This window comes from Vanellus vanellus, assembly GCF_965231255.1.
Source record: "Vanellus vanellus genome assembly, chromosome: Z".
NCBI classification, from domain to species: Eukaryota; Metazoa; Chordata; class Aves; order Charadriiformes; family Charadriidae; genus Vanellus; species Vanellus vanellus.
The window spans coordinates 68716308-68726491 of NC_138908.1; positions in this window are offsets into that span (position 1 = coordinate 68716308).

The window sequence follows — 10184 nt, forward strand, 5'->3', positions numbered from 1 at the left end:
TGTTTATGGGCCAGTGGTAATAAACTATCATCATCATACAGGAGTGTATCCTAGAGAGAATACTGTCTGTCTGGCAGTTATACTCTATCTTTCAGGCTTGTGCATTTATTTAGGGCTAAAATACTAAAGACTAAGCAGGAGATACTGGTGGGTGAACAGCTTGTAGAAGCCACAGTACATATAAATAACAGGTTTACAGTTTGTTTGTAAACCTATGTGCCAAATACTGTATCATGCAGTGTTCAGGGTTTAAGTTGTTTTTGTGCTTTCGATCATTAACAATCTAACTGTATCAAACAGTTGCATACAGGATTTTAGAGTCTGCAGTGTAATTATAGCAATCAACTGAAATTCTCTGAACTTGGCCCTAACATAGTAATTAAAGAAAAAGCCCCCCACCCCACCCCCAATAACTATGGTGCACTTTACAAAATAAAGGCATTATTAAAATAAAATCACACTTCAGTATTGACACTTCCATGTCCATCTTGATTTCCTGGACTGGAATTTTTCAGGTAGGGGTAGGAGAATAGTTGTAAAGACCTTGTTACTTTGGTGGTAGGAAGGGAGGCCAGTAGAAATATGAAGTATTTTTCCTGTATTAGCATGTTTGAAACATCTCTTAAGTGCAGGCTGGCTAACTTCTCTGTTTAGAAGAAAAGTGAATATATTTATCTCTGTAGTTCTGTTGTGGTAGTTCTGTTAGAACAGGAGGTTATTGGGGTTGTTTCTGGGGTGTGTTGGCTCACTTTCAGGGCAGTTAGTCTGGGAATATCTTCTCCCACTGTAGTGAAAGTCTTGGGATTGCGTTTCATACACCCCACTGTAGTAAACTAAACTGCCTGTTAAGCCTTAACCTGGCAGTGCAAAGCACAGCAGAGCAAAAATTTTTCTACGCTTTGTTCTGGAGTGTTTGTGACAAGCACGTACCTATGTGTGCTACAGCAGCCTAGCAAAATGCTAATTATCAGGACTGGAAAAAACTTTGGCCCTGGGAGGAGAAGGGAGTTTGCGTATGAGGGTGAGTCCCTTTCTTGGGCACTGGAGAAGCTCCATGGCCTGGGGTGGGGTTTGCAGCTTCAGCTTCAACTGTAAATCATGAGCACTGCCAGAGTTAAAACTTACATTAGTGTGCTCAATATGTGGGAATCGCCATGCTGATTTAACTTCAGTAATTGAACTTGTTTAATTAGTGCCAGGTCTTGAATATGCAAGACCCACATCAGTATATGGTGCCGTGGTATTGACTTCACAGTGGGATCTGAAACTACAAAGACTCAAATTGTTAATGGTCAGCCCTGTTCCAGGACATGCACATTTTAAATTGTAATTTTTGTGCATTAAATGGGACTAAATATACTAGTTTATTTTCCCTGAGACAGTTGTTGTCATTGAGATTAACTGTTACTGGGCTACATTCCTTTAACTATGTTAAAAATTTCTTCTGACTGATGGATGGTAAAACTTCATTAATCCCTTGTAACCTCTTGTCTGTTTGCTAAGATGGATACATATAGCCATTTTAAATTCCAAGAATTGCTTTTAATGTTATTTGGAAGCAGTTTATAACAAAATTGTTGATTTTGTCATGAAACAGCCATTTGGGAATTACAGCCAACCCCACAGTCTTCAGCTTCTTTCTGATCCAGAAAACTGCAGTAAAGTGGAGGTGTAAGTGCAAAAGTCTAGAGAAGGGTAGAATTATGTGTCTTGCATTGGACTCACAAATTCCTGTTTCTCTTCCTTAAAAGGGAAAGGATCAGTTAAAAAAAAAAAAAAGCTAAAACACATGTGTGTGTTTGCTTTCACTACTGTTTCCTTTGTAGTACTTGTGCAATCTGAGCCATTCCTAGAAATGAAAGCAGTGCTGACTTAATGCACAAAGGATGCATTTTTAAGGCCACAAGATTTGATACAAACAAATTTAAAATTAATGACTAAAGGCTAGATCTCAACAATTGTCCACTTCTTCCCCCCTCTTAATTTTAGTGCAGAGAGAGGGTGGGCAGTAAGTGCCTCCCAGAATGCAGCCTTAGCCAGTACTTGTGTTTATTTGCAAAGACAACCTTGAAGGGGATATATGCAATAAAGTCATCGATACTCTGCAGAAGCACACTTCTGTAACAATAGGTGAAAAACACATATGGCACAACTGTCTGCAGTCGGCTGGAAAGCTCCACGTCCTCCTGCACAGACTGAAGCATCTCCTGCACCCTGCACCGGCCGTTCTTCTCCAGCGACTGCAGGCATGGTAGATGAGCATTCTCTGTGACACCTATCGCTTTTCTTCATATCAAAGCACATTCGTTAACGGATCCAGTCAACTTGCCGTGTTTTTTTTAACACACCAGTCTTGTTTACAGTGTCACATATGTCCTGACACTTTGATGGACTGTTCAGTAACCAAGTGCTTTTATTTGGATTAAGGTCACTGAATGTTGCTGTGCCGATATATGCATCTAGCTTAGCAGAGGCGTGGAACATGGGGATAGACATACTAACAAGGAAAGTGCCTTGATGCTGGATTGGATGGCTAGTGAATGTAAACATTAAGTCAAATTTTACTATGTACTTTATACTTTAAGTATGGCTGATTAACCTACTGGTAGTTTGAATGCCAGCTTTAAAGGGCTTGCATACTTCAGCCAGAGGTTAAACTTGTAAATTGCTGCATAAGCTGTCTTTATGTGGAAATGTGTTTTAATACTAGTACACTATCTTCATTCTTTTGCAAGCTGCATGTTTATTGTCATATAAACTCTGCTTTCCACAATTTACTTTATCGTCAGTTTTTGAATGTCTTCCTCTTTGTTACCCAACTGAGCCTGAATGTTGCATTTGTCTAGTATATAATATACGAAAAGAAAACAAAATTCCATACTTACCTTGTGTGCTGGAGTTGGTGTTTTGTAAGGCTGACCTAAGTAGTAACCACAGAAGGAGAAGAGTCTGGGCACAACCTAACAGGCAAGAAACAGAGAGCTGTGCCCAGAGAGAGACGCAGCCATGGTACCAGGACAAAAGGCTACCTGGTTGGGTATACTGGGCCAGTTCAGCAACAGGTGAATGCTTGTTATCCCTCCCTTTGTAGTTGGTCCTGTAAATGGGTGTTGGCTGCAACTGGATGGCCTTGGTGGTGAGACAGGTCACTGTCCCAGGGGCCCGACTCCCTTCGGCTGCTGGCCATGGTGTGTATGTTCTGCCCTGCAGGGTCTCGCCAGGGAAGGGGTGGCTGTGTCTGCCTGCGGCTCCGTGCGCTGGACGTGTAGGAGCAGTGCTCCAGGCAGGCTTGTTTAGGTCTGTTGAAAATGGGAAGAAGAGTGTCCAAAAACCCAGTTCTAAGGAACACCACAGGAGTGCGGTGCAGGGTATAATGCTGTGTACTCACACAGGCTGCTTTTCAAAACTAGTCACAGACCGGGCTACATCTGACACTGCGCTCAGGCTCACTTGGGTTTGGTTCTTTTGTTTCACAGGCCCTTAGTGAACTTACATCTCAGTAGTGACAAAGCACAGCTGGATCTTCAAAGGATGGTAATATATCTGCAGAATGCTTCAAGGGTGGCACCTGAGGAAAGGCAGCTTCCCTGTCCTGGCTGAAGTTCTGATTTCTGTAGGCAGACTCGTAAAACTGAGGGGGAGTGTTACATTATGTGTCACCTCCAGCACCAAAAATTGTTTCTGTCACTGCCACAGAAGAGCCGTCCCTGATACCTGGTGCCAGCGAACACTTTGGTGTCAAATGAGGTGCAAATATAACACTGGACTCCTTTTCCAAAATGTTAGTTCACTGCACAGTACTTCGCTTATCGCTGTTCTGTGTAAGGCCCCTGAAGTATCTACAGGAGTGGGGTTTTTTTTTGTGTGCCCTCCTCAGCTGAGCTTGTAGCTGCTGAGTATCAGCTCAGTTGTGCTTCACAACCGCAGGGCGAAGCAGATGCAGAAGAGGCAGCAGCTCCGCTGTTACAGCCTGCCTCGGTGCTGGCAGTGCAAGATTGCTTCCTGTAACTGTTAAAATAAACAAAGGAAATAAGGCTGGGCAGGGAATGACGGGAAGGTCCTGCTCTCCACAGGAAGCGCATACTTGCACAGCGGACACATCAGAATGCCAGAAGCCGCCAGGTTCCTGGGAACAGCTGTCCATCCCCATGGCCGGGGGCCAGCGGAGCCCTCAGAGGAGCTGGGGACGTGCCCACCCGTGCACTAGCCCTGGGGTGTCTGGGTTTGTCTGGCCAGGATGGGCTCTGGGCAGCAACACAGCACAGCAGCCTCAAAGCAGCAGAGAGATGCACAGGAACCCCACCGGCCCTGCGCACCTCTGGGCCATGTGTTTGGAGGGCTGCTGGGGGGTTACAGCTTCACCTTGACCGCCGATAATCACAGTAACGTTGAACCTCTCTGCAAAAAGGTCTTACGTGTATTTTCTGGACTTCTGTGTTCTTTATGGTGGAGCAACCCAGTGCCTTCCTGCCTTCCCAGCAGTCTCCAACTACCATGAAATAACTAGCAGAGCCAAAATGTGCCTCCCACGCCCTACCAATAGCTAGGAAATTCCCAGCTCAGCCAGGGCTGCTCTGAGCACAAATGACCTAAGTGGGAGGTACAGGACGAAATTCAGAGTGAGTAACCTGACTCCAGGCTGACCTGTGAAATGGAAACATACTGTGCACTGGTGTGCAAGTCATCATGCTGGCTTGCCTTTAAAGATAACACGAAAGTCATACTTCGGGCTCAGGCACTGAGCTGGGTCAGGGGCCGGTCAGGGGCCGGCAACAGGTTTCATGCGGGGTCAGCTCAGCAGGAGCCATCCACCTCTGCCCACCAGCGCTCGCCCGGTCCTCTGCGACTGCTGGCACAGCCCCTTATCCTGAGTGCACAATGTCATGCGGCATCATTCTGGGCATCAAAATCCCAAATAAAGCTACTCAGAAAACGCTTCTCCTGGCAGCGAGTGCCTGGGGTGCTCATTACCTCCAGGATGCAGCCAAGCGGCAGATACACACCAGCAAAGCTGATGGCTGGACCAGTGATGGAGCTCCCTGGGGCTGGGGCTGTGGGCAGGAGCCTGGGCATCACCTGCGGACCCAGAGCGCTGCAGATCCACTGCTCTCAGCAGCACAGCATGACCCCGCTCCTGGCCTTGCTGGTGCATTTCTGGGAGGTCCTGGGCAGCCCAGCTCGGCCCCAGCACCCCTTCAGACCACAGAGGCCACGCCAGGAGATGGCAGCAGCCTGTCACCTTTAACAACCAGACAGGCTGACGGCTCCAGCCCCAGCTCCTACCCACAACCACGTTACTCATGTATTAATTTTTTTTAGTATTTTTTTTTCTGAAGATTTAGAAGTCCCCTTGGCACCTCTCCTGCTTCTCCCTTTGTCACAAAAGCTCTGACCTTTGTTTCATGCTTCCATTGCCCGGGATACTGAGCGAGACGTTAACTCCAGCGCCTGTGTGCTGCCAGGCAGGTCAGTGTCCCAGTGTCCTCTGGCACACGTTCCCTTCAGCCGGGGCTGCAAAGTAGCTGCTCTGCACGAAACAGGCCCAGATTGCTGGCTCCTCGTCCCTGCGGGCTGACTAACAGGCTGGGATTTGCTAACATGAAGTATGTTCTCATGCATTGCTGCAGCCTGAATCACAGCACCCTCCGGTTAAGTAACCACCTCTGCCCCTCATTTGTTACCAGTATACCCTCCCATGTGCTTTGGGAACAAACACAGGGCTCTTGAAGAACATTTCTGGACCAAAACTCTTCCTGCTTGAACGGATGCAGCTTTTTCCCCTGTTTTGAGGAGATTCGTTATTGGGAAAGGAACATGTGTGGCTGCATGTGCATCAGAGCCACGGGGACCACCTCACCACACACACAGCCTCTCTCCATCACCACTGCAGGACTTGGTTATGGACAAGGTGAAGGTGCTATTTTGGTACTAAGACAAATTTTCCTAGATGGATGTACTGTAATAGCCTTTGAAACATATTCTGACTGCCATTTATCATAGATTATGGGAAGCTCGCTGTGTTGAGTCAGAGACACATGAAGAGGCTTCCTCCTTCCCTCCTCATCTTTCTCTCCCAGACATTTGCCTAGACAAGCACTTGCTGACAGCCCCAGGGCAAAAGCAGATGCCTCCAGAGCCCTCAGGACACAGCTCTTTCAGCACGACCCTGTTATGAGCCATTTGCTGCTGCATGCGTGTCCACGCATCTGTGTGCTGGGTATCTTCCTTCTTTAAGTGAAACAATTAACACTCCTGTCTGAGTCAGAGAGCCTTCTCATTTTACTTATTAATATAAATTAGTGCAATTTAGATAGACAATGCATAGATGCACATCTGCAAATTAAAGCAAATTAAATCATTACTTAAGTCTGAAAAATATAGGAACTTGTGTCAATCTTTAAAATTAGCCTGAATGCAATGCAGGACAAAGGTCAGGCTCTGTGAGAGTGCAACATGAGGAGTAATTTAAATGAAAATGTCAACATAGAAACACCAAAAATAAACAAATACTGCCAGAGCACAAACTCTTTTAAAGGCAATGAAACTGAGACTCCTCCACAAAAGCTGGAATAAATAGAGATACCTCACGCGACTGTCCAGAGGGAAACTCGGGTTAGCTGGCCCTATCATTACACAAAAAATCAGTCCTTACAAGAGTAAACCTCGGCAGTGGGAGCAGAACAACCACAAGCTGGAGACAATGCATCCAAGAATTTATCTGAGGACATGGCAACAAAAACCACTCACCAGCAAGGAAGCAGGGGTGTACGAGGGATTTTCCCCGCACGCCCACGCTCCTGTCCCGTACTGGATGCAGCACTGCGAACTCACTTTCATTAAGTGAGCTACCTCGTTTCTACCTTAAACTCAGATCAGGAACCCGGCCCACGTCTGCAGACCAGCAGATGTTCTAATAAATCCAAGGCTTACGTAACTTGGCAGCAACTTGGTCGGTAGTTTTGCATTGAGACAGTCACACAAACCAACGGCACAAGGGAATTGTACGTCCCTCGGGACACGGGGCTGGGGAAGTGGGAATGTGCGCAGGGAAGGTGAAGAGGGGTGGGGGGAAAGGATGGGGTCACCTCTATTTGAGATCAAGCATCTCCTCTCCCTCGCACCCCAGTATATCGGGAGATGTAGTGCACAGCGTATATCCAGGAACATCCTTTACTTTATAAAGACAGTACTTACAGACAGAGAACCAGCCCTGTGTGCTGGCAGAAAGGTGAAAATTAGCAAAATCTAAACTCCTGTGTGTCCATTTTCACCCAAAATCATTCAACACTCCCCTGCTTCCTTCCTCTCACAGCTCAGATGGCATGAAACCTTGTTAGGCTCATAAACTGCAGATACCAGTCATCAGAAGTGCAAAAGCAATTAAGCCCTTCTGAAAAGAAAAGCAAAAGCAGAAGAGGGATGCAGTTCCTAAAGACAAGAAAAACTCGGGGCCTATTTGTGAGGCAAGCTATAAAACCATAAAAAAATCACGGCAGGTGAAAGCAAACACAGGAGAGCGTGTTTGAAGGAGCAGTAAGCTCATGGGAGAGAGAGAAGCAGACAGCAAAGGCGGCAAGCCACGATGGCAGCTGCGTATGAGCATTTCTGGGCAGTACGCTAGTTATGGAAAATCTTTACATTAAAGCTGTCTGCTGTCACCCACTGTTTAATTCTTCCTGTGCTCAGAGGAGTTTCAAACACATTTTGTAAATAAAAAATATCTGTAGCTCATAAACTGTTAACGCTGGCATAAATTCCTACATCTAAAAGGGGGGGGGGGGAAATACAAACAGGAAAAAGAAACAAAAAATAAAACCTCTCCCAGCTGAACCCCCCCCAGCTAACCGCTTGAGTTAAAGGCAGTAACAGAAATACAACCTAGAGGCTATGCCCAGACTTAGCAGACACTGTGAGAAGACTCACTATGAGAAGCATGCTGTGCTCATTTGGTAGAATTAAGGATAAGAAGAAATTTCTCGCATTGTCTTAGATTAGGACATCATTTATCATAGTATCATTTTAGAAAGCCTTTTTTTTTTTTTTTCCAAAACGAAGTGTTGGGTTTAGTTCAGTGATGTTCTAAGTGAGCGTCCCAAAGCATTTACCCTGATTATAATCTTATGCTCATTGTTTCTGACATCCCTGAATACTATTGTGTAATCTTTCCATGATTATAAAACATGCTGCTACTTCATCAAACTCCATTGGACGTGCAGCTGCTTATATAACGGTGAAAGTTCTGCAGAAGTCACCCTTGGCTCGGTCAGCACTGCACTCTGAGGATAGCAATGACAGATCCAGGAAATCTAAGTAAGACTGCTTTTCTGAGAAATATGTACTCACTTCAAAACTTCAGTTCTATTGAATCAGACACCGAAATCTAGATAATATAAAAGTTGGCTCAGAAGTCTTTCAGCAATGATGAAGCACTTGCAGCTCTTCAGTGTGGAGCCGAGCAACGTCCGAAAATGAAGACAGTCTAAGAGGCTGAGAAAAATGCTGGTGGCAGACATTCAAGCTGGAAAGTGCTGACTGACCTCATTACTCAATAGGACTAGTCAATATTAAAACATCACTTTTGAAATATAAATAAAAATATTATAGTACAGTTTCTTTGACTGCTTGAATTGGGAAACACAAGCCCGCTCCAGGCTTAGATGGACGGACTGTAGTCTGAACTGCTCTTAGTTGTATGGATGGACTACAAAAAGAATGCTTAATACCTTTATATTTAATATTATTTTTTTTTGCCGGCTCCACTTACAAATGTCATCCTTTGTGTACAGGACAAAACAATTGCTTTAGGTATGCTCTACCATACCATACCATGCTCTACCATCCCGTCGTCCAAATCATTGATAAAGATATTAAACTGAACTGGTGCCAGTACTGAGTCCTGGGGAGCACCACTTGTGACCAGCTGCCAAATGGATTAGCTCCATTCACCACAACTCTTTTGGCCTGGCTTTCCAGCCAGTTTTTTACCCAGCAAAGTGTACACCCATCCAAGCCATGAGCAGCCAGTTTTTCCAGAAGAATGCTGTGGGAGACAATGTCAAAGGCCTTACTGAAGTCCAGGTAGACAATACCCACAGCCTTTCCCTCATCCACTAAGCAGGTCATTTTGTCATAGAAGGAGACCAGGTTAGTCAAGCAGCATGCTTGCTGGGCCTGATCACCTGGGTGCCCTGTGTGTGCAGTGGGGATGGCACTCAAGATGATCTGCTCCATAATTTTCCCCAGCACCAAGGTCAGACTGACAGGCCTGTAGTTCCCTGGATCCTTCTTGTGGCCCTTCTTGCTGATGAGCATTTGCCTACCTCCAGTCAACAGGGACCACCCAGGTTAGCCAGGATTGCTGATAAATGATGGAAAGTGGCTTGGTAAGCACTTCCACCAGCTCCCTCAGGACCCTTGGATGGATCCCATCCAGCTCCATTGCCTTGTGTCTATGTCCTAACTGATGTAGCAGGTCCCTCACCATTTCCCCTTGGATTATGGGGGCTTCATTCTGCTCCCCATCCCTGTTGTCCAGTGCACACAGCTGGGTACCCTGAGAACAACTGGTTTTACTATTAAAGACTGAGGCAAAGATGGCATTAAGTACGTCAGCCTTTTCCTCATCCTTGGGTCACTATGTTTCCCCCTCTCGTGGGTTAATGCCAGCCAGCAACTGAGCACCACACAGCCACTCGCTTACTCTTCCTCCCTGTGGGATGGGGGAGGGAATCAGAAGAGTAAAAGTGAGAAAACTTATGGGTTGAGATAAAGATAGTTTAATAAGTAAAGCAAAAGTTGTGCACACAAGGAAAGCAAAACAAAGAATTCATCCACCACTTCCCATGGCCAGGCAGCCATCTCCAGGAAAGCAGGGCTCCATCACGTGTAATGGTTACTTGGGAAGACAAATACCATCACGCCAAATGTCCCCTTTTTCCTTCTTCTTCCCCAGCTTTATATGCTGAGCATGATGTCATATGGTATTGAATATCCCTTTGGTCAGTTGGGGTCAGCTGTCCCGGCTATGCCTCCTCCCAACTTCTTGTGCAGCCTCAGCCTACTCACTGGCGGTTGAGAAGCAGAAAAGGTCTTGACTTGTGTAAGCACCGCTCAGCAATACTGAAAACATCCCTGTGTTACCAACAGTGTTTCCAGCACAAATCCAAAACACAGCCCATAGTACC